Raw genomic sequence first — 23,770 nt, 5'->3', positions numbered from 1 at the left:
GACAAATTAAAGCAGCCCATTTCTGGGATCTGTTCACATCCCATATGTTCTTTTAACCATAGATAGTCTATAGTCATGAGATTTTGGGGTGCTACAACTTGCACCCCTCCCAACTCCTGGTTGAGTTCCAACAGTACAGATCCAGTCAAATTCGTTGTCTCACTGTATGCACATGCCAGCCTAGACATCTCCCTCCTCCTTCTCATGGCAAGTCCAGGAGATGGTGGGCTGGATGCAGCCACAACCGCAGCATCGTCCGGATCCCTGTGGAGGCTTTTTGATGATCATCCCCCGGCACGAGTCCTCCAGAGAGTGCTGATGCCGGAAGCTCCTCCTCATATCGTATCTTACTTCATTTTCTGGGTATACAAGCTAGGCCTTGATCTTCTGCGTAGAAACAAACAGACCCTTTGCCCACACTTTGACATGCCCTCTATACCACTGTGCAGAACTCATTGGAGGTCAGCACACAGTAACTGCTTTTTTTTTTTTTTTTTAATTAAGAGAAAGGAATATTATCAGAAACGAGTACCTCCATAGCTGATCATCTGACACCCTTTAAGTGATCAACATTAAGGATATTTAAAGCATGCGTTGATCTTTGATTTACCAATAGTTTTATCCTGTTAAGGAGTAATCCCCCTTTTCTTTCTTTCTTTCTTTTTTTTTTTTTTTTTAATTTTTAATCTACACTTACCTGAAGAATACTATGTTTACTATGCTCTCCCCTATATCAGGTCCCCCCTAACAACCACATTACGGTTACTGTCCATCAGCTTAGCAAAATGTTGTAGAGTCACTACTTGTCCTCTCTGTGTTGTGCAGCCCACCCTCCCCTTTCTCCCTCCCCCCCATGCATGCTAATCTTAATACCTCCCTTCTTCTTCCCTCCACTTATCCCTCCCTGCCCACCCATCCTCCCCAGTTCCTTTCCCTTTGGTACCTGTTAGTCCATTTTTGGGTTCTGTAATTCTGCTGCTGTTTTGTTCCTTCAGTTTTTCCTTTGTTCCTATAGTCCTCAGATGAGTGACATCATTTGGTATTTCTCTTTCTCCGCTTGGCTTATTTCACTGAGCATAATACTCTCCAGCTCCATCCATGTTGCTGCAAATGGTTGGATTTTTCCACTTCTTATGGCTGAGTAGTATTCCATTGTGTGTATGTACCACATCTTCTTTATCCATTCATCTACAGATGGACATTTAGGTTGCTTCCAATTCTTGGCTATTGTAAATAGTGCTGCGATAAACATAGGAGTGCATCTGTCTTTCTCAAACTTGATTGCTGCGTTCTTAGGGTAAATTCCTAGGAGTGGAATTCCTGGGTCAAATGGTAGGTCTGTTTTGAGCATTTTGATGCACCTCCATACTGCTTTCCACAATGGTTGAACTAATTTACATTCCCACCAGCAGTGTAGGAGGGTTCCCCTTTCTCCACAGCCTCGCCAACATTTGTTGTTGTTTGTCTTTTGGATGGCAGCTATCCTTACTGGTGTGAGGTGATACCTCATTGTAGTTTTAATTTGCATTTCTCTGATAATTAGCGATGTGGAGCATCTTTTCATGTGTCTCTTGGCCATCTGTATTTCTTTTTTGGAGAACTGTCTGTTCAGTTCCTCTGCCCATTTTTTAATTGGGTTATTTGTTTTTTGTTTGTTGAGGCGTGTGAGCTCTTTATATATTCTGGACGTCAAGCCTTTATCAGATCTGTCATTTTCAAATATATTCTCCCATACTGTAGGGTTCCTTTTTGTTCTATTGATGGTGTCTTTCGCTGTACAGAAGCTTTTCAGCTTAATGTAGTCCCACTTGCTCATTTTTGCTGTTGTTTTCCTTGCCCGGGGAGATATGTTCAAGAAGAGATCACTCATGTTTATGTCTAAGAGGTTTTTGCCTATGTTTTTTTCCAAGAGTTTAATGGTTTCGTGACTTACATTCAGGTCTTTGATCCATTTTGAGTTTACCTTTGTATATGGGGTTAGACAATGGTCCAGTTTCATTCTCCTACATGTAGCTGTCCAGTTTTGCCAGCACCATCTGTTGAAGAGACTGTCATTTTGCCATTGTATGTCCATGGCTCCTTTATCAAATATTAATTGACCATATATGTTTGGGTTAATTTCTGGGGTCTCTAATCTGTTCCACTGGTCTGTGGCTCTGTTCTTGTGCCAGTACCAAATTGTCTTGATTACTATGGCTTTGTAGTAGAGCTTGAAGTTGGGGAGTGAGATCCCCCCTACTTTATTCTTCTTTTTCAGGATTGCTTTGGCTATTCGGGGTCTTTGGTGTTTCCATATGAATTTTTGAATTATTTGTTCCAATTCATTGAAGAATGTTGCTGGTAATTTGAGAGGGACTGCATCAAATTTGTATATTGCTTTTGGCAGGATGGCCATTTTGACGATATTAATTCTTCCTAGCCATGAGCATGGGATGAGTTTCCATTTATTAGTGTCCCCTTTAATTTCTCTTAAGAGTGACTTGTAGTTTTCAGAGTATAAGTCTTTCACTTCCTTGGTTAGGTTTATTCCTAGGTATTTTATTCTTTTTGATGCAATGGTGAATGGAATTGTTTTCCTGATTTCTCTTTCTATTGATTCGTTGTTAGTGTATAGGAAAGCTACAGATTTCTGTGTGTTGATTTTGTATCCTGCAACTTTGCTGTATTCCGATATCAGTTCTAGTAGTTTTGGAGTGGAGTCTTTAGGGTTTTTTATGTACAGTATCATATCATCTGCAAATAGTGACAGTTTAACTTCTTCTTTACCAATCTGGATTCCTTGTATTTCTTTGTTTTGTCTGATTGCCGTGGCTAGGACCTCCAGTACTATGTTAAATAACAGTGGGGAGAGTGGGCATCCCTGTCTGGTTCCCGATCTCAGTGGAAATGCTTTCAGCTTCTCGCTGTTCAGTATAATGCTGGCTGTGGGTTTATCATATATGGCCTTTATTATGTTGAGGTACTTGCCCTCTATTCCCATTTTGCTGAGAGTTTTTATCATGAATGGATGTTGAATTTTGTCAAATGCTTTTTCAGCATCTATGGAGATGATCATGTGGTTTTTGTCTTTCTTTTTGTTGATGTGGTGGATGATGTTGATGGATTTTCGAATGTTGTACCATCCTTGCATCCCTGGGATGAACCCCACTTGGTCATGGTGTATGATCCTTTTGATATACTGTTGAATTCTGTTTGCTAATATTTTATTGAGTATTTTTGCATCTACATTCATCAGGGATATTGGTCTGTAATTTTCTTTTTTGGTGGGGTCTTTGCCTGGTTTTGGTATTAGGGTGATGTTGGCTTCATAGAATGAGTTTGGGAGTATTCCCTCTTCTTCTATTTTGTGGAACACTTTAAGGAGAATGGGTATTATGTCTTCTCTGTGTGTCTGATAAAATTCCGAGGTAAATCCGTCCGGCCCCGGGGTTTTGTTCTTGGGTAGTTTTTTGATTACTGTTTCAATTTCTTTGCTTGTAATTGGTTTGTTTAACTTTTGTGTTTCTTCCTTGGTCAGTCTTGGGAGGTTGTATTTTTCTAGGAAGTTGTCCATTTCTTCTAGGTTTTCCAGCTTGTTGGCATATAGGTTTTCATAGTAGTCTTTAATAATTCTTTGTATTTCTGTGGAGTCTGTCGTGATTTTTCCATTCTCATTTCTGATTATGTTGATTTGTGTTGACTCTCTTTTTCTCTTAATAAGTTGGGCTAGAGGCTTATCTATTTTGTTTATTTTCTCAAAGAACCAGCTCTTGGTTTCGTTGATTTTTGCTATTGTTTTATTCTTCTCAATTTTGTTTATTTCTTCTCTGATCTTTATTATGTCCCTCCTTCTGCTGACTTTAGGCCTCATTTGTTCTTCTTTTTCCAGTTTTAATAATTGTGATGTTAGACTATTCATTTGGGATTGTTCTTCCTTCTTCAAGTGTGCCTGGATTGCTATATACTTTCCTCTTAAGACTGCTTTCGCTGCATCCCACAGAAGTTGGGGCTTAGTGTTGTTGTTGTCATTTGTTTCTATATATTCCTTGATCTCTATTTTGATTTGTTCATTGATCCATTGATTATTTAGTAGCATGTTGTTAAGCCTCCATGTGTTTGTGAGCCTTTTTGTTTTCTTTGTAGAATTTATTTCTACTTTCATACCTTTGTGGTCTGAAAAATTGGTTGGTAGAATTTCAATATTGTGGAATTTACTGAGGCTCTTTTTGTGAGCTAGTATGTGGTCTATTCTAGAGAATGTTCCATGTGCACTTGAGAAGAATGTATATCCTGTTGCTTTTGGATGTAAAGTTCTATAGATGTCTATTAGGTCCATCTGTTCTAGTGTGTTGTTCAGTGCCTGTGTGTCTTTACTTATTTTCTGCCCGGTGGATCTATCCTTTGGGGTGAGTGGTGTGTTGAAGTCTCCTACAATGAATGCATTGCAGTCTATTTCCCTCTTTAGTTCTGTTAGTATTTGCTTCACATATGCTGGTGCTCCTGTATTGGGTGCATATATATTTAGAATGGTTATATCCTCTTGTTGGACTAAGCCCTTTATCATTATGTAGTGGCCTTCTTTATCTCTTGTTACTTTCTTTGTTTTGAAGTCTATTTTGTCTGATATTAGTACTGCAACCCCTGCTTTCTTCTCACTGTTGTTTGCCTGAAATATGTTTTTCCATCCCTTGACTTTTAGTCTATGCTTATCTTTGGGTTTAAGGTGAGTTTCTTGTAAGCAGCATATAGATGGGTCTTGCTTTTTTATCCATTCTATTACTCTATGTCTTTTGATTGGTGCATTAAGTCCACTTACATTTAGGGTGACTATTGAAAGATATGTACTTATTGCCATTGCAGGCTTTAGATTCGTGGTTACCAAAGGTTCAAGGTTAGCTTCTTTAGTATCTTACTGCCTAACTTAGCTCGCTTATTGAGCTGTTATATACACTGTCTGGAGAGTCTTTTCTTCTCTCCCTTCTTATTCCTCCTCCTCCCTTCTTCATATGTTGTGTGTTTTGTTCTGTGCTCTTTTTAGGGGTGCTCCCATCTAGAGAAGTCCCTGTAGGATGCCCTGTAGAGGTGGTTTGTGGGAAGCAAATTCCCTCAGCTTTTGCTTGTCTGGGAATTGTTTGATCCCACCATCATATTTAAATGATAGTCGTGCTGGATACAGTATCCTTGGTTCAAGGCCCTTCTGTTTCATTGCATTAAGTATATCATGCCATTCTCTTCTGGCCTGTAGGGTTTCTGTTGAGAAGTCTGATGTTAGCCTGATTGGTTTTCCTTTATAGGTGACCTTTTTCTCTCTAGCTGCCTTTAAAACTCTTTCCTTGTCCTTGATCCTTGCCATTTTAATTATTATGTGTCTTGGTGTTGTCCTCCTTGGATCCTTTCTGTTGGGGGTTCTGTATAATTCCATGGTCTGTTCGATTATTTCCTCCCCCAGTTTGGGGAAGTTTTCAGCAATTATTTCTTCAAAGACCCTTTCTATCCCTTTTCCTCTTTCTTCCTCTTCTGGTATCCCTATAATACGAATGTTTTTCCTTTTGTATTGGTCACATATTTCTCTTAGTGTTGTTTCATTCCTGGAGATCCTTTTATCTCTCTCTATGTCAGCTTCTATACGTTCCTGTTCTCTGGCTTCTATTCCTTCAATGGCCTCTTGCATCTTATCCATTCTGCTTATAAATCCTTCCAGGGATTGTTTCACTTCTGTGATCTCTTTCCTGACATCTGTGATCTCCTTCCGGACTTCATCCCACTGCTCTTGCATTTTTCTCTGCATCTCATCCCACTGCTCTTGCATTTTTCTCTGCATCTCATCCTATTGCTCTTGCATTTTTTTCTGCATCTCTGTCAGCATGTTCATGATTTTTATTTTGAATTCTTTTTCAGGAGGACTAGTTAGGTCTGTCTCCTTCTCAGGTGTTGTCTCTGTGATCTTTGTCTGCCTGTAGTTTTGCCTTTTCATGGTGATAGAGATAGTCTGCAGAGCTGGTACAAGTGACCGCTGGAAGAGCTTCCCTTCTTGTTGGTTTGTAGCCTTTTCCTGGGAGAATAGCGACCTCTAGTGGCTTGTGCTGGGCAGCTGTGCTCAGACAGGGCTTCTGCTTCCTGCCCAGTTGCTTTGGGGTTTATCTCCACTGTTGCTGTGGGCTTGGCCTGGCTGGGGCTGTTCCTCCAAAATGGTGGAGCCCCGTTAGAGGGGGAGCAGCCAGGAGACTATTTATCTCCGTAAGGGGCCTCTGTGCTCCCTGCTGCCCAGGGGGTTAGAGTGCCCAGAGATCCCCAGATTCCCTGCTTCTGGTCTAAGTGACCTGTCCTGCCCCTTTAAGATTTCCAAAAAGCACTCTCCAAACCAAAACAACAACAGCAACAATGAGAGAGGGAACAGAAAGGAAAAAAAAAAGAAAAAACACGCGATTTTTTTTTTTTTTCCTCAGGTGCCGGTCCCAGGCACCCGCGCACTGGTCCTGCTGCCCTGTCTCCCTAGCACCAGGGTCCCTGTCCTTTCAAGGCTTCCAAAAAGCACCCACCCACCGGTCCCGCAGGGAAGGAACGCTCAATATTCTTTGTCCTCAGGCACTGGTCCCACGCACCCGCTCACCAGTCCTGCCGCCCTGCCTCCCTAGCACCGGGGTCCCTGTCCCTTCAAGGCTTCCAAAAAGCACTTGGCAAAAAGAGAGAAAAGAAAGGGGAAAAACGCGCGATTTCTTCCGTCTTCAGGTGCTGGTCTCAGGCACCCACCCACCGGTCCCACAGGGAAAAATGCGGGATATTCTTTGTCCTCAGGTGCCGGTCCCAGGCACCCGCTCACCAGTCCCGCTGCCCTGCCTCCCTAGCACCGGGGTCCCTGTCCCTTTTAGGCTTCCAAAAAGCACTCGCAGAAAAGAGAAAAAAAAAAGGGGAAAAACGCGCGATTTCCTCTGTCCTCAAGTGCCGGTCTCAGGCACCCGCCCACCGGTCCCGCAGGGAAAAACGGGGGATATTCTTTGTCCTCAGGCGCCGGTCCCAGCCACCCGCTCACCAGTCCCGCCACCGTGCCTCCCTAGCACTGGGGTCCCCGTCCCTTCAAGGCTTCCAAATAGCGCTTGCCAAAAAGAGAAAAATAAAAAAGGGGAAAAACGCGCGACCTCCTCCGTCCTCAGGCACCGGTCTCAGGCACCCGCCCCCAGGTCTCGCAGGGAGAAACGCGGGATATTCTTTGTCCTCCGGCGCTGTTCCCAGGCACCTCCTCACCGGTCCCGCCACCCTGCCTCCCCAGCAACGGGGGCCCGTCCCTCTAAGGCTTCCAAAAAGCGCTCGCCAAAAAAAAAAACTGCTCCGGTTTCTCTCCACCCGCCGGGAGCCGGGGGGAGGGGCGCTCGGGTCCCGCCGGGCTGGGGCTTGTATCTTACCCCCTTCACAAGGCGCTGGGTTCTTGCAGGTGTGGATGTGGTCTGGATGTTGTCCTGTGTCCTGTGGTCTCTATTTTAGGAAGATTTTTCTTTGTTATATTTTCATAGCTCTATGTGTTTTTGGGAGGAGATTTCCACTGCTCTACTCACGCCGCCATCTTGGCTCCCGCCTTGCTTGTTTATTTTTAATGAGGGATTTGGGGAGAGTAAACAACAATGCTGCCATCATGATTTTGCTTCCCTGGAAGGCTCCTAACCATTTTTAAAGGAACTACTGTAAACAGTTTATTCTTATTTACCATGGTATCTATCTCAAGCTGCATCTTGTATGACACTTTCTGGGGACCCGACAGACAGCTGTTTCCCCTCGATTTTCACACAGTTCTGTGGACAGACATTTATTTGGCTTTTTACACAAGTTTTCATCCGTCTTGTGTCATCAAACTGGGAACTCACTGAAGACTGTATTCTGGGTTGTCTCAATAAATGTCTGCTGGCCGAGTGCCGGTGGCTTCAAGGGCTGTGGCAATGACAAGATTTGGTTTAGGAGAAGCTTTAGAGGTCTTTTTTTCAACTCTGTCAACAAGTATCTGCCAAGCACCAAGTGGGAGACACACACGTGCATAGAGAGCCCGTCCCCTATGGCAGCTGCAATCAGTTGAGAAAATGAGACATATTCAGGTGCATGTGTGTGTATGTGTGTGCAAGGTTTAAAGTAAGTGGAACAGAGAGAAGTGTGAGGACCTGAATACACTGGGTATATTCTGAATGGGTCGAAATATAAGAGTAAACTGTCAGATTGCATCTAGAAAGACACTTATTCAAGTAAAAGAGTGGTTATCTACATAGTGATTAGTAGTAGAAACTCATAATTAATACTACCTAAAAAAAAGAGTAAAAGGAAGGCTTTAGACCAAACCTTGAAAATTGGAATATTCTTTTATTCACAGAAGGAATATCTGAACAGAGCTAATGCATACGGATCAAACACCCTGGATAAGACCAAACTAACTCTTCAGGATAATGACTGATAGAATGGATCTTCATCTAGAGATCAGATATGTCCTAGCTCTACCAGACACCAAGTATGAAGATAAAGATTTAAAAAAACCTTAGAGAAGCTCAACCAAGGTTCTTAGGCTTTGTAAAAAAGAGTCCAGAGTTTGGAACTTCTTGAGAGCATTTTCCTTCTAAGTACCATCAATAAACTGAAACTGTCTTATCAATAAGAGAGTGTGTGTGCATGTGTGTGTGGAGCCCGTTCATGCAGCTGTGTGCTGTAAATGCTTTACAAGTTCTTGGGGAGCGAGCTGATTATAACACTGGCCAATGCCCCTGGTGTACATACTCCAATCATGGCTGGTTTCAAGCTATCAGTCTAATATCACTGAGCATGAGTTAGAGAGAGACCACAGTTGGCTCTTGTAAGCTGGTATGAACCGGCTCCAACACATTACCTTGTGAGTCATAATTAATCATTCTATTGAAAATTAGCATGCCATATTTGGAAATCCTTGTGTCCAGGATATACCTTGAGCTGTTCTCCTTGAAATTTATCGTTTATAGAGAGCTTTTCCTTTGTACTTAGCATATGGATGTATTTTAAGAACTGAAGAGCTGGCAGGTGTAGGTAACTGAACACAGGAGTTGAAGAAGTCAGAGACGATTACATGGATAGTAGTGCCCTGACAGTGATGGGGAGTGACAGGGCCGGCGGGCTGGGAGGAGGACATCCCTATGCTTCCCCATGATGAGGAGGGTCCTCTTCAGAGAGCTGGGGGTGTGGTATTGAACTAAAGGTTATAGTCTGTTCCTGGAGATGGAGGATCACTTGTAGAAGTTAGAGAAAAGGTCAGGACACAGAATCAACTGTGCAGGGAATCAAAAATTCAGGGATAGAAATGAGAGGGTCAGATATTGAGTCTTGGAGATTTGAGAGAATACGAACCAGTTGTAAAGATGCAGTCTTGGTGCAACTAAGAAGTACCAAGAAATACCAAAAAGGAGAAAGATGAAGGGAGACAAAATGGCCAAATGCTCCATCAAAGTGCAGAGAATAAAGGATGAGGAAAGTTACTGGATTTCAGTCAAGGGACGGGGCCACAAAACAGGCTGCAGGTGGTATGTGGGTCACAGAAACACACCGTTTGGGAAGACTGCCCCATGTAAGTCAATGCTCTTTTCTTTAAATTTGAAAACCAGTGTAAGAGCTGAAGGCTCCTTTCTGCCTAAGACATGGTTCAGGTTTAAGGAATCAAGGAAACCTAATGAGGCAGCAAGTGAATAAAGCCCAAACATGCCATGAATTGAACTAGTGTCCCAGAAAGGGGCGACCGGCCTAGAGGGCTGGTTCTGCGGAAAACGGAAATTATGGTGTGACCCCTCAGCCTCTCTGTGTCCTGGGTTAGTGGCCAGTTCCAGGGTGGGAGGGGGTGGGAGGGCGGGAGGGCCCATATCGAGGACCCCAGGATGGACAGCTGCCCCGAGTGAGCCATCCTATGGCAGAGGGACTAGCACAGCAGAAAGCGCTGAGAGGATGGCAGCTTGGCACCAGCGTCCTTGACGTAACAAAGCTACTCTGAAGTGAAGTTGCTGCTCACAGGAGAAAAGCTGAACCAGGTAGGAAGCCCGAGCTGCTGGGCAGCGCGTGTCGGCTGCACCCAAGTCTGAATGGAGGCTTTTGGTCTCCAAGGTCGAGGCCGGCTCTGCCTCCCCGTGAGTGTGCACACACCCACTCTTCCAGCTGGAGGTTTTCTGGAGACCAGGCCTTGCCTGGGAGGGGGAAACGTGTTGATTGTGCTCGCACTGAACCCTTGGAGCATGCACAGCCTGCTCTTGCCTGAGAATGGTTGCCTAGGAAACGGACCTACAACAGGTCCAGCCCTGCTCGGGTGAGTGACCTTCTCTTCAGTTTCCTCTGGCTCTAAGGAATGGTTCGTTCGTCCTGGTCAATAGGCCTGAGCCTGTCTAAAGATCACCACTCCAGTACCACTGCCTTTCTCCTGAGCTTGTAAGGACCCTTGAGGAAGAGTGCTTACCCGCTCAGAGCTCTCTTGGGCCCAAGGACTTGTCAGCAATCTCAGAGGCACTGGCCTCAGGGACACCATAAGCCATACAGGAAGACCGTATGAACGGTCAGGAAGTAGCTCCCCATTGAAATGCAATGAAGACTGGGGTCACTGTGAGTTAAGGTTGGGAGATGCTGCATGATTTCAGGGCATGGAGGGCTTCACAGAGTGGGGGAAGGATCCGGGATTGGAGGACAATGACCAGAGCTGAGGAACAAAGGCAGGAATGAGAAAAACCCAGCCACGGGTGTCACTTCCGTGGAATAACCAGCCACCCAGGTTCACCGGCTCACAGAGAAAATGAACAGGGGGTGTCTCCCCATCTCATCTCTGCAAGGCCAGTAGGAAGAGTTTGTTCCAGAACGCAAGGTGGAACTGTGAAGGACTGTTTGTTCCTAGAGCAGCACAGCTGGGTCAGAACCCCGGGGGGCTCCGGGGGCTCCCTGGCAGCACACAGAAGCAAGGTGCCTGGCCTCGCCACGGCCCCTGCTCACTCCCGCCACTCCTGTTCCTGCCTCTGCCCTCAAGGGAGAGCAGTACCTGCCCCAAGAAGTCATTTCCCAGGCCGTTCCTAGCTCGGACACATGAGGATGAGGGGCGGCCTGGGAAATGTTCTCAAACCGGAACTGTTTCGCTACCCCTGGGGACCCTGCTGGCATGCAGATGCCGATTCCTTGGGTCTGGGTGGCGGACGTAAGATTCCTCCTGCCTTATGAGCTCCCAACTTGTAGGAAGATGCCACCTTGGCTGGTCCCTGTGTCACGCTCAGTGCAGTAAGGACACAAAGCATTCCCAGTGCCAAGAGCTCTCTGCAGGAAGCTGTGGCCTCCCCTCCCTGCAGCTCTGTCCCAGCTTCACGGAGACGGGCACCAGACGCCTCACCTCTGACAGCGGGGAGCAGCCCGACTGCGTTGCTGGGGCTTAGCTGGGTGACCGCGATAGATGCTGCCCACCCACCAGCCTACGCAGAGGCCTTCTGCTAGGCCTGACCCAGACCCAGAGGAATTCCCAAAGGAAAGCTGTCTTGGGGCCTCTCCTACTCCACGCGGACACAGGAGCAGAAGTACAGCAAAGCTTTTGCACACAAAGCTCCCCAGGGCAGACTTCCATCCCCCCTTCCCCGCTGCAGCCTGGGAGGACACCACACCTGGGCAGCTGCCCCTTGGTCCAGGCCCTGCCTGCAGGGCGACCCAGCTGGAGGAGAGTCCCGGCCATGGCGGCAGCTCCAGCTCCATGGAAGCCCCGCCGAGGGAGGGGGCACAGTGGCTGGACCTGGGCCTCTGCTGTTCTGCAGACCCTGGAGAGCGGGGCTTCTCTCTTTTCTTGAGCCTTTCTGGGGGTTTGGGGCAACATTTAAGTTTACCCTCAGAGGCCTGTAGGACAACCTGCTGTGTTAGTTAAGATATTTTTAAAATCCTACCATTTCATTGAGCCAGACAATTAAAAGAGGGAAAATGTAAAGCTGAAGAACACACAGGCAGAGGAAGGTGGGCTATTCCTCAGGAGGGTGGGCAGGGGTCTGTCTCCTGGGTGTCCCTACACCCAATATCTCAGGTTATCCTCACAACCACCACCGCACTTAGAAGGAAAATGGGGTTCAAACAGATTAAGGGTCTTGAACAAGGACACCAGTTTTAGGCATTAGGCTGGGGTCCATCACGGGTCCGTTTGGTACAAAACCCTGTGCTTCTGCATCAAAGACATGACTGACCACACACCCTGCACACTAACCCCAGGTTTGAATCCTGGCTCTACCCTTGGGGATGTTATTAACTTGAAGGTACGTCTGTTTCCCCATCTACAGAAATGGAGACAATGCCTACTTCCAGGGCTGGTGTAGGATGAGATGAGAGTGGCAGATGCGAGCCCAGCACCATAGGATTCAGGACCATCAACATCAGGTACTGACCCTTCTCATCTGCAGAGACTGTTTCTGATGTCAGATTGCCTCTCTAGCCCCACTGGTGGTCACAGACCTCTGACCCCATGCCTCAACTACCTGCTTCTGATTCTGTGCCAGAACCTCAGCCTGTCGGTGTCAAGCATGCAAGACGGGAGCACAGGACTGGGTGCAGAATAAAGGGCTAGAATGCAAGGGGCAACAGTTGAAGGAAAGCCCTGCAGGGTCCCCAGGGAATCACACTTGCTTTGCAGGCTATATGGCCACTGGAGATCCTGAACAAGCGGGTGACTTGGTGGACACAAGGATGAGAACACTGGGGTGCGAGGAGGTTTGGACATGGGTGGGGAGATCAGGGGGTGCAGGACCCCTTGGAACAAAGTTGAAAGGCACAGATTGTGCCCCCACTTTGCCAGCTGTGGGAGCTCAGGCCATGTACTTCACTTATTTGGGTTTAATTTTTCCCACCTGACAAATAAGGGATCTTCGCTGGACTGTGGTAAATCCCGCCGGCAGGGAAACGATGTGCTGGACTCAGCTTGTCGCAAGTAATCTGAGTTTGAGATGCTAAAGGGCAAAACCGGCGGGTAGTAATTGAATGCAGAGGGGCACCGAGTGGAAGTGATGGGGCTAATAACTCCATCCAAGGTGATGCAGGGAGGAGAACCACGCTGATTGTGAGGGTATGACTTGGGCAGTTCCAAAGAAGGGGGTGATGGGGTCTGGTTTAGGAGGCAGGTGGCGAGTCCTGCTTAAATAATACTGAGTCAAACTGAAGATGAGTCCCTGGGGGCCCAGACCAGGGCATCTGCCCAGCCCTGGGGAGGAAGGAGCGCACGGCCCCTGAAATGTGGCTCCCCGGCCGCCCTCCCCACCTCCCAGGGGCCCCAGCTCTCATCCCGTGGAGGCAGTGTTTAGAGGCCGAAAGCCAGGAGAGGCCAAAAGAAGGGGCTGCAGAGGTGGGGCTAGGCCTTACCTTGGACCAGTCTCCCAAGGCTAGCTGTGGAGGGCAGTCTGTTCTCGCATAGGATTTATGGGAAGATGCCTTGGGTCCCGGGCACCATTCATCTGAGAGACTCAAAATGCTGCCATCTGTTAACAGCTGCCGGCAAGTGATTCGCTGGTTCTGAGTCCCCCCACCACATGTCCCGGAACACTGAGAAGGCAGGAGGAGGGGGGGTCAGAGGATCCGGACTGCTGCACGTTAGTTCAACAGAGAGCGCTCGTGGTCATGCCTGGGGCCTGCAGTGTGCCGTACCCGCTGCCATTCCTCAATATGCCAGCTGGGAGGGCAATCAAACTGATTGCAGGCCTGTAAGGTGTGGGGCTTTGCATCTCTGCATTCTGCAGGAGGGGCTGGGGACTCGCCGGGGTGCAGGCAGCACACATCTCGGGTCTGGATTCCAACACCACAGGTGGCTGAGCCGGGCCCCCAAGGGCTGGTGTGCCACCTGTAAGAAGACAAGCAGGGCAAGTGACTGTCCCCTGAGGCCACATGCACCAGTCACAGCATGGACACTTAAGGTTCTCAGAGCTCCCAGACCTCACCCCCCATATACAGACCTGAGAGCCACAGCATCCCCATCAATGTATGGGATCAAAATACAGGAACACAAGTTTTAAAGACAAGAAATGTCAGGAAAGTGGTTAAAGATTTTACCCATTTGAGAAAGTCCAGAGTAAAAAAGAAGCAACTTTATCTCCATCCTACCACCATATATCAATAATAAAATCTTGGTTTTGTTTTGAACAGAGACCCAAGGCAAAGATGATTTATATAGTTGTCAAAAGAAATTTTAAATGCTTAAAAGCACACTTCAGGAAAACTTCAGGGCACCTGGATTCACTCTTTGGCCTATACCTAAGAAAAATTTTTTGTTAGGATTGAATTTACAACACGTACTATAAAGTGATTCCTTTCCAGTAAGATCTTGGAAAAATCAGGTTTTCTCATGAAACATCTGTACAAATGAAAAACCAGGGTGGCTGCTGCTGACACATATTTCCAAGTTCCATCAAGGACGAATCTCTCAGTTTGCAGTCCCACTAGGAGCACCTGCGAGGGCCTAGATTCTACATCCATTTCAACCCTGGACAACAGAATTTTTAACAGTCTCTGCCCATCTGTTGGGTGAAGAATTGCACATTATGGTTGTTTTAATTTGTGGATATTTAATTATTAGTGAGCATTCATTTTTAACTAGTTACCACAGAGATTTATCATGAGGAAACAATTTTACAATGCTTTAAGTTGCCATGGAAAGGATATTCACTCCAGGGTTAGTATGTCATAGAAAAAAAATAAAAAACTAAATTAAATTTTACAAAATGGAAGGAGACTATCTAGATCTTTAACAATGAAAGGCCAAATAAATAATGGGGCTATTCATACAGCTTAATGCCAGTAGCCATTAAAAAATAAAGTAGGTATATAGTTATTGACATGGAAATATCTTCATGATATATTTTTATTAGAAAATGGACCATTCAGTACCTTAGAGTATGATTATATTATTTTATGCATTTATATATAAATGTATGCAGAAAAAAATGTCCAGATCATTATACATTGAAATGTTAACAGTGATGATTTCCAAGAGAAAGATTTTTATTTTCTTTATTCTTGCCAGTATTTTTTCCTGACTTTTCTTCTAATAAACAGTCATGGTTAGAAAAAGTCAAGTCTTTGAAAAAAAATTAGTGTTTTATCTTTAAAAAAGTTAGTGTTTATCTTAAGGTGACTTCCAGTTTTTCTGATGTCTGATTTTCTAGAATAAAAATGTTTTGCTTGTGTAAATAAGCGGAAAAATGAGAAATAAAAGGTAGGATTCAAGACAAATATAATAGGACAAAAAGAGTAAAATTTTTACTTATGAAGGCAAAAGTTCACAGTGAAGATATGGAAAGCATACAAGTATGAAGCCTGGATAAAAAGCATAAATAGGAATGAAGTGTAAGCTGTTAGATACAAGAAAAATGGAAGGATGTGTAATAAAAAATGTTAAAAGCTATAAAACACTTCTCTAAGCTCCTGGCATATCAAGCAAGCAAACTTTAATAAGAACATAGAGAACTTAACAATACATTCAAAAATCTTGATGAAATAGACATGTTTTTAAGAAGCTACAAAAGTTCTACTCAAGAAAGGGCCTAGGTCCTGCTAATTTTGTAGAGTTCCTACAAATTTTCAAGAAACAGGTAATTGCCCATGTTATTTCAAATGTTATTTTAAAAGGTTTAAAAAAAAGGATTAAAATAGTTTAATGTATATTATGAAGGTAGGAAAAACCTGAGCAAAACATGACAAATATATATAAAGAAAAATTTTTTACATATGACTATATATTCTAAATCCTAAGTAAAAGAGAAGTATAACTCCTAAGTGAAATAGAAACAAGATAATCAAAGGATAAGCATAATACACAGTACATGTCATGGACTGAATGCTTGTGCCCCTCCCCAAATTCCTATGTAGAATCCCCAACCTCCAGTGTGATGGTGTGAGGACATTAGGGCTTTTAGAGGTAATCAGAGTTACCTGACGGCATGAAGGTGGGTGGGCCCTCATGATAGGATTAGTACCCTTATAGGAAGAGAAACCAGAGAGCTCTCTCCTTCATGATCAGAAGGAAATCAATAGCCTTTAATGAATATGTTAAAAAGAAAGAAAGGTGGAAAATAATCATAATCTAAGTATTCATTTCAAGAAGTTAAAAAAAGACCAGCAAATTAAACCAAAGACAGAAGAGAGAAAACAAGATGAGAACAGATACATGAAAACAAAAGTTGGCACTTCAAAAGACTAACAAAATTGATAAATTTATGGTGAAACAGAAAGAACAAAAAAGAGAATACATAATTTACCAACTTCAGGAATTTAAGGGAGGATCTCAAAGGCATTAAAAAGAATAAGAATATAATATCTGTAGATGAAAATATATCAATAATGTACTGTCACTACATAAACAATAAATTTTAAGATTTACATGAACTGAAAATATTCCTACAAAAACTAACTTACCAAAACTAACACAAAAATGGAGAGGAATCTGGATAGTCCTCTCTCTCTTAAATGTGTAACTTAAAATATTTTAAAAAATAAACTCCAGCGTCAGATGGCTTTCTTGATGAAATTCTACTAAACATTTAAGGCATAAAAAAGTTCAACATTACATATACTCCCCAGAAAATATAAGTAAAGGTAAAACTTCCCAATTAATTTAAGTCAATGTCACTCAGAAACACATATGTAAAAATCCTAAACAAAATATTAGCGATGAGGTGATATATAAAAAGAATATTACATCATGACCAAGTAGGGGTTATTTAAGAGAGGCAAAGCTGGTTCAACCTTGGAAATTTAATTGGTATTTATGACTTTAACAAAATACAGGAAAGAAATCATGTGATCATTTCAACAGAGGTGAAAAAAACATTTAACAAATTTCAACAGATGTTTCATGATTAAAAATTTTCTGACAAAAGTAAGCTACCAAAACGCAAGTGGTAGCGGGGGAGCAGAGGAAGAGAGCAAGATATCAGAGTTCCCCTCTGTTTCAAAAAAGTATCAATAATAATTAAAGACATAAGGGTAAAGACATTCTCCTATTAAAACAAAAAAAAAATCAGCATCTCAGTAAACCAGAAATCAAATGGAAATGGTGCTGACGTGGACTGAAGTTCTCCAGGCTTACTGGATGCCAGGATTGGAAATTTGCAATGTCAGCCAGGAGTTCAATTTGTACCAGGAATTGAAACAAATGGCACCATGGTGAGGTGGGTGACTGACACGCAGCTCATTTCTAGGAACACAGGAGTAGGGCTAAGACTCCAAGACCCATAATTGAACGCTAGACAAATGATTCAACTGGGGCCTGTATGTGGCTGGAGTTTGTCAGCAGCCTGGGATGACATGAAAGAATGGAGATAACCTTCAGCCTGGTTGTTGAGCTAAGCTATCATACAATTGTGGGAGGGGTTCTGCAACAATTCCCCCAAAGACTAAAGAAGCGATAGGAGACCTGGTTCTGATCTGGGGATTGTGGGGAGAGGTATTTGTTCAAGTCAACACATTAGTTCCAAATAGGAACACATAACTCCCATTCAATATGGGCTCGCAAACCAACTGGTTCAAAGAAAGAAAAAAAATTTAATGACATGAAAGACAGCAAACACACTCAAGAGATGAGAGAATTCTCTCCTAAGGAAATAGAAATAACAATGGCAATATTTGCATAGCCCTTACCTCCCACAGTAGATTTTAACATTACACTCATTTTATCATCAGAGTATGAAAAAAATCTTTAATATAACTGTGTGTGTGTCTGTGTGTGTGTGTTATTCCCAGGGGCTGAAAGTGATCCAGGAAATATCAGAGTGATTCCACGCACTTACTTCTGTTCCTTTCCACCCTCACCCAAAACAATACCCACTAAAAAGACAGTAAGGGGATTAAACAAAGACATATATCCACAAAGACAACGAGACTGTGAGAGATGCAGCTGAAACACTTTGTGAGCTGGAGAGAAGATGGAGAGGTGGTGACTAATTTAATAGCCTGGAGAAATATGAAAACTACGCTGATAGTTGGGAAAGTCCAGAAGCAAGAATCCAGAAAAGGATCAGATACAAGACACTTCTAAAAGTGGGATACAGCTGAAGGTAAATAGGTTCTTTGAAAATCTATATAAACTTGAAATCCCTTTGTCTATCCTGGACATGTAGGGGATTTATTCTCCCAAGCCCAGAAGACTAGGGTTTCCTTACAGGCTTGAAGAATAGCAAAAAGTGGGGACTACCCTGAAAACAGGGGTTAAGTGAGGGTCTACATACTGTCTGGTGGGACCACCAGACCTCTTCCCTGCCTTGGCTCACAGAAAATACTACCTGGATTCTACCCCTTCTTTACTCTCAGGCAAAAGACTGCAGAAATCCTCCCTGGAAATATTAACTAGCTCGAGAGCAAAAAATAAACAAAGCTGGGAGGTTTCCCCACGGAACAGCAAATCCGGGTTACTTGAAAAGAGATCACTTTAATTGCAATCTGTTGTTCTGGGCAGATTTTTTTTCTAATTTGATCTTTCGCTGAGGTAGGTCCTGGCTTTATATGGGGATCTCTGTTCCACTTTTTAATGTCTGCAGGTTCAAAGAGTTGTCTGTTGCCAGGAAAAAAAACTGTTAAAGCCAAAAGGTCAGGATTCCTGGGATTGGCGACTGTCCCCTGTGGAGGCACTAACTTTAATACGAGGTTACCACTCTAGATTCGGGCTTTTCTCTGTTTTCTGTGGATTCCTTTTACTTCCTTCAAGCTTAGTTCTGGATTTCAAGTGGTTTTTACATGAATAGCTAGTGTTTCTAAATATTTTAGCAGAAGGGCTCAGGATATCTTGTCTATTTCATGGCTAAAAACAGACATTCCATGTTCACAAACTTGATATAACAGTTTAACAAATTAAGCTCTAGGTTGATCACGATTTCCCCTACTCCTCTAAGGATGCTATTGCTTTGCTTTTCTGGACACTCCAGTTGTTATTGTTTGTAGATAATATGTCTTTCATGTCTTGTAGCTTTTAAGATTTTCTCATCTTTCTTGATTTTCTATAGTTTCACTATTATGTTTCTAAGCGGGGATTTATTTTCATTTATTTCTCTTGATACTTGGAGTAGATATATTTTTTTAAGTTTTTGTAAATAGTTTCATACTTGTTTCTCCGCTGTTACCTTCCTATTTCTTAATTTCCTTTACTTTTCCCCCAATCTCCAACTTTCTGTGCTTTCATTCATTCAGCTTCTCCAGCACTTTATTCAAGTCACCAGTTCTTTCTCTAATTGTCTACAGACTATTCTTTTATTTCACTGACTTTTAAAACTTCTAGGTTTTCTAATTGGTTCTTTTTTAATACTCTCCTATTCTTACTTCATTCCTGCTATTTATGTTTCACAATTTCTAGTTCTTTATATGGACATTTATCAACTTGCATCACCAAAGACCCTAACATGTAGTCTTTTTCGGATTGTTTTGTATTTTAATTTCACCTGGGGTAAATTCATCTTTCGACTGTTGAATCTGTTGGCTATCTTCAATAGTATTAGATTTCTTCACGTGCTTTGGCATTTCATTTTGCAGGCTCAATTTGAAAGAAGGCTCTTGTCTCCACCTCCCTTTATTCTTTCCCCCATCTCTTAACCCTCCCTGTCTACTTTCGTTTGCCTCCCTCTAGCCCTCCAGTCTCCAGTCTAGAAACAGATCTCATGTGGACAACATGGCAGAGAAGCACCGTGCGGACACTGAAGATCCAGTCGCTAACAGGTAATCTGGGGCTGCATCCGGTCACAGGGTCTCTCTGTGTCTGTCCTCCATGTCCCTGGGTGAGTGGCCTCAGCGACACAGCAGCTTCAGCTTGTGATTAGCAACAGCCTTTTTGTGCATTCATTCACAAGGAAGCAGTGAACCTGGGTCCTTTCTAATGAATCAAATGAAAGATGTTCAGTCCCTATGGCTCCAAAGGAACTGAATTCTCATTCACCCCAACTGCTCTGGGGTCTCAGGCCCACAGGTCCAGTTCCACCCACCACTTCACACCTCTATTCCTTTCCTAGCCCAGGCAGTTGTCTTCATAATTTTGCCCTGGGTATGTTGTTTTAATTTCCCTGTTCTCATCCTGCATCTATCATTGATCTGTATTTGGAGCAGAATAAGAAATTAAAATACCATCTTAATTGGAAGCTTATTAGTTAGTTAGATTATACTTGATCCTATCTAAGTTTCCAGTAGCTTTAGAGATGAGGGGAATCACTAACCATAGATATCTAAGCCATACATTAATGACAACTGGACTACATAGGCTACATAGGTAAATAATACATGGCTTTTGTTTCACTAAAAAAACAATAAGCAGCTTAAATATGTAATTTATTTTAGATGATTTTAGGATGATCATCTTTTGAGAAAGTATATAGCTAGAAGAATCAATTATAGGTACATGTGATGAGAAATGGAGCCATTTTTATTCAAGAAGTGGGTAACAATTTCTCATTAACAGACAATGGACTAAATACAGAATTTTTTAAAATTCAAGAACTAGGGAACAAGTTGGTATAGAAACACATCAGTCTTGCCTCTTACTTTCCTACTTCCCTCCCAACAGTGTTAAATCCTGCCAGAGGAGAAAGCTCTCCTCACACTAGTGGAACCATTATGTGACCATGCCTGTTTCTATCAGCTGCTGCTTTCTCCTGGAAAAAGCAAACTCCATGAATAGAAGACACTCGGCAGTTGTAGGGTAAGGGGAGCAATGCCGTAAGAGCAAATAAACATGCACCACCCTACCTTGCAGAGTCCAGGCTAATACATCAGATCCATTTTCCTCTGGGTAAATAAAGATCCACCGACTGTCCAGCCCAATCTCAGCGGTAAGTTACCCCTGGGGTGATATCTTATTGCTATTGCCCTTGGAATCAATAAATATTTATATGGAAAATATTGTGCAATACCCTGTTCCTGTGATTCCTACACCACTGGTTCCTAGAACCTAAAACATTTTTGTAAACTTACCTTTATTTTGGCATCAACTCTTTGTCTCTGCTGGGTTTTTTCCAACATAACTCTCAACCGTCAAAAAGTTTATAAAATTTGCAATTTTGAAATGAGGAACAGTATTTCCCATCACATAAAAGAAAAACAGACTCCTAATTCTGCAAAGCGGCCAGGACACAGTGTGTGCTCTGTCATTCCTAGCGTGGAAGCTCCGTGGGCCAGGTGCTGCTGGAGAAGGTGATGGGCCTTGCTGAGGCACAGTGACATGGGGAAGGGAATACTGCACATGGGCCAGTGCACAAATAAAACAGCATGAAGCCCTCAGCACACCTCACCAGACAGTTTCTAGACTTTATGCTAAACCTTGCTGTGATTTGGAGAGCAAAGGAAGACAGCACTATACATTAGCCTCAACCCTGCCTTGACCTCCCGAGCAGGCCAAGCAAAGGCTGTTGCTCTTAGCACTGAAACAAACCCTGAGCATCTCAAACTGCTCATGAATAGGCAGGAGGATTATTGCAAAAAGGCTAGGCAGAGTTCTGGAGATTTGAGTGAAAAATGCAACTTGTAAGTGCGGCTCAACAAGGAAGGACTGGAGCTGAGAGGGACTTTGGAGATCATAAAGTCTAGCAGTTTTCATCATCATTCAGATTAAGAAGGTAGGTCCAGAGCTAAGGGGCTTGTCTGAAATTCCTCGAGAGGGGTAGACATGGAGTGCTGCCCCCGACCCTGACCCATTCCCGGCTCTCTTCTGACTGCTGTGTTTCCCTATCAAGTGTCTCAGGTTAGGTTCCTATTATGCTTCAGCAGTGAGCCGATGATGACTTCTGCGGGGGAGAACTAACTTACTGCATGGGAGAGAAGGGTTCCAGGCGGAGGCCACAGTGTGTGCAAAGGTCCGAAGGCATAGACAGCCCAAGCATCGGTCACCACGCAAATCTCCTATGGCTGCTGCGCCAGGTCCTCAGGGTGGGTGTAGGGGTGGGGTGGGGAGAGAGGTGGTACTGACAGGCCAAGTGGTTCAAGAACCTAAACTAGGCTCAAAGGACTTTATATGCTCTTACGGATTGAATTGTTTCCCCCAAAAGATGCTGAGGTCCTGAATCCTGGTATCTATAAATATGACTATTTAGAAACAGGGTGTTTGTGACCACATTTGGATGAGGTCTTTAGGGTGTGAGCCCTGATCTATTACAAGCAGTGTTCTTATGAAACGGGGAATTTGGACACAGACACACAGAAGGGCGGCAGCATCAAAACACAGGGAGGGCACCACCCACAAGCCAAGGGGGTCTGAGGCCACCCGGAGCTAGGAGAGAGGCAGGGAACAGGCGCCCCAGCCCTGCCCTCACGGAGCCTGTGGCCTTCCAGCCTCCAGAACTGGGAGGTGGGCAGTTTCTGTTGCTTAAGCCCCCAGGTTGTGGTGCTTTGCCACAGCAGCCCAGGAAACCAGTACACACGCCAAAAAAAGAAGGTGGATTTTAATCTGCAAAGAAAGGAAAGTCACTGAAGGGTTTACGTGGGAGGTTCCCACAGTCACTCTACAGTTTAGAAAGATCTTTCATAGCAACACATGTGCACATGGGCCAGAGCGGAAACATAAGAGGCAGGAGTGTATTTAGATCCTCTTGAAACAGTTCAGGCAAAACACGTCTGAATTAAGGCAGCGGCAGTAAGGAACGGATAGGACAGATTTACAGAACATCGTGACGGAAGTCGTCAGGAGTGCCCCGTCTGTGATTTTGGAGGATAACTGAAACCCGAAAAAGCCACTTGGTATGAATCTCCCTCTAAGAACGGACTCAGATCCTATCATAAATAGTGGGAAGAATGTTTGACTCTGACTTGGTTATGAAAAATCGAACTAAAACTTAAGAAATCAAGTTGCTGTCTTATATTGAATGTAATTTAGGTTGTAATTACAAGATTACAAGTGTGTACACTCATTTTTAGAAAGGGAATGAACTGTTTTGTATTTTCATTTTTTTTTTTTCCTGAAGAAATCATATGATGACACATTATGGCTGTCTTCACTCGCGGAGTAAGATCACAACAGGGTTATTTTTAGCCAACAAAACTGAGTTCTGTTCTCAGCCCCTCTGAACCTTGCGACCTGCAAATTCCTCTCACTGCAAGCATCTTCCATGCTGTTATCTGTTTTCATTTTCTGTTTGTCATCTGATATACTTTTGCCAATATCCTCCTTTGCCAATGGCTTAGGCTAGAAATACAAGACAGTAGGGTGGTGAAGACTAGCTTTATGCTGATATGGAGTATGGTTTGAATCTAGAAATAAAATACACCTCAAATTTTGGGGTAATATTTTCTTTTTAGTCTTCTTTGTTTATGGCTATGAGAATTTCATGCTTGACCAAACCGTGGTCACCATTTAAAGTTGGTACAAATTTCAAGTACTTTCCTTCTATGGTTACTGTTCCAGAGAGTGCCAGCTAATATAGAGAAAGGGGACGCAGCGCCTGATTCCAGCATGCTGAAGCAGTGAATTCTGTTTCTTCCCCTCCCTTGATATCCTCCCATCCCTTACCCCAGTTCAGACAGGTAGTCATCACTTCCCATTTGTGTAGCCTCAGGGGAGGGATGTGTCAGAGAAGGAAAACAGAAAAGCTGGCTTTTCCAAAAAGTCTGAGTCAGTGGTTCCAATGTTAGAATAAGAAAAAGCCCAAGAAACCTAGATAAGTAACTTGGGTGACTAAGGCTTACACACTGCATAGCTGCCATTTCCCTAAGGATACAGGGGATGTCCCACGTGGTATGTCCGGCTCTCCTCCCCATACTGGATGTTCTTGGAACACTCTGAACACACCTAACAAAGTAGACATCCCACCCGGAGTCAGACCAAACCTTCCCAAACCCCCTCCTGGACTGT

General features: G+C 43.7%; 1 protein-coding gene across 1 annotated transcript in view; it reads right to left on the bottom strand.

Annotated features, from left to right (window-relative positions):
- Window positions 1-23,770, bottom strand: part of LOC140845168 (ADAMTS-like protein 3) — a 119,458-nt gene that overhangs the window by 42,539 nt on the left and 53,149 nt on the right. The window contains exon 4 of the transcript XR_012123905.1: window positions 13,324-13,798. The gene's annotated coding sequence lies outside the window, so the exon portion shown is untranslated. The remainder of the gene's footprint in view (window positions 1-13,323; window positions 13,799-23,770) is intronic.

This window comes from Manis javanica, chromosome 12 (genome assembly GCF_040802235.1).
Source record: "Manis javanica isolate MJ-LG chromosome 12, MJ_LKY, whole genome shotgun sequence".
NCBI lineage: Eukaryota > Metazoa > Chordata > Mammalia > Pholidota > Manidae > Manis > Manis javanica.
Note: the sequence above shows the minus strand (reverse complement) of the source record. Positions and strands in the feature narration are given on the sequence as shown.